Source organism: Lampris incognitus, chromosome 1, assembly GCF_029633865.1.
Source record: "Lampris incognitus isolate fLamInc1 chromosome 1, fLamInc1.hap2, whole genome shotgun sequence".
Classification (NCBI taxonomy): domain Eukaryota; kingdom Metazoa; phylum Chordata; class Actinopteri; order Lampriformes; family Lampridae; genus Lampris; species Lampris incognitus.
The window spans coordinates 30,229,687-30,231,041 of NC_079211.1; positions in this window are offsets into that span (position 1 = coordinate 30,229,687).

A 1,355-nucleotide genomic window follows, 5' to 3' on the forward strand; every position below is an offset into this window, starting at 1 on the left:
TATTGGAACGTTTGCTCGCATTAAGATCTTTTTTCTAAACATATACAGTATAATCATATTATCCCCAGTGGCAATGCCATAGATTTATAATCCAAATGCTGCCATTGCAGCCGGTATGGCCAGTCATCACTTACTGTAACAGCAAACCAACTATAACATCCATCTCCCTCTGCCCCCCCCCCTCTCTCTCTCTGATCTTGAGTCAGGGGTCTTGGGCTAGCTATGCCATTTCTATACCATACTGACGAGCCAGGGAAATGAGACACCCAAAAACCTCCTTGGAGGAAATGCAACAGGAGTGTGGGAAATCCAGGGTGCATGACCAGGCTAAATCCAGTTTCATCCAGGGTCATCTTCTGTTCACTGCGGTGCAAATTAGAAGTCATTGCAAAACATTCACAGCTATTCTGGAACCCAGACTGGGGATGTGATCTGGGTTATTTTTATCACTCTGGCTTGGGTGAAGGCTAAGATTAGTTCTTAGCATGGGAGCTAATCTTGGCCGTCACATGGTAAAAACAAGCACAGGAGATGAGAGACATCAATGTGGCAGTCAATGTGCCTTGCAAGCTGAGAGAAAAATATTTCAAAGTTATGTGTATTTTAGACCATTTTCTTTCTTTTTAAAATTAAGAGGATATGTTACAGAATATTAACTGCAGAATAGCTTTAGGTATTTCTTTGCTTTCACCTAGATTGCTAGGTAAAGTTGTTGTCATTGACGGCCATGATATGAAAAGTTAAAAGGTAGTCATGACCTTATATTTATGTTTTGGTCTCCAAGCTTTCCTTTGTGTTCCCATCAGTTAGAAGACTTTTCTTTGGGATTTTTCCCAGTTTTTCTCCCAGTTGTACTTGGCCAATTACCCCACACTTCCGAGCCATCCCGTTCACTGCTCCACCCCCTCTGCCAATCCGGGGAGGGCTGCAGACTACCACACGCTTCCCCCGATACATGTGGAGTCGCCAGCCGCCTCTTTTCACCTGACAGTGAGGAGTTTCGCCAGGGGGATGTAGCATGTGGGAGGATCACGTTATTCCCCCCAGTTCCCCCTCCCCCCGAACAGGTGCCCCGACCAACCAGAGGAGGCGCTAGTGCAGCGACCAGGACACATACCCACATCCGGCTTCCAATGCACAGACACAGCCAATTGTGTCTGTAGGGATGCCCAACCAAGCCAGAGGTAACACAGGGATTCGAACTGGCGATCCCCGTGTTGGAAGGCAACGGAATAGACCACCATGTCACCCGGACGCCCCAGTTAGTAGACATTCTAAAACTGTGTCTGAGATAGTGTCTATTCGCTCTCAATTTTCCTCCTTGATGCATCATACATGGGGGGGACATAAATTGG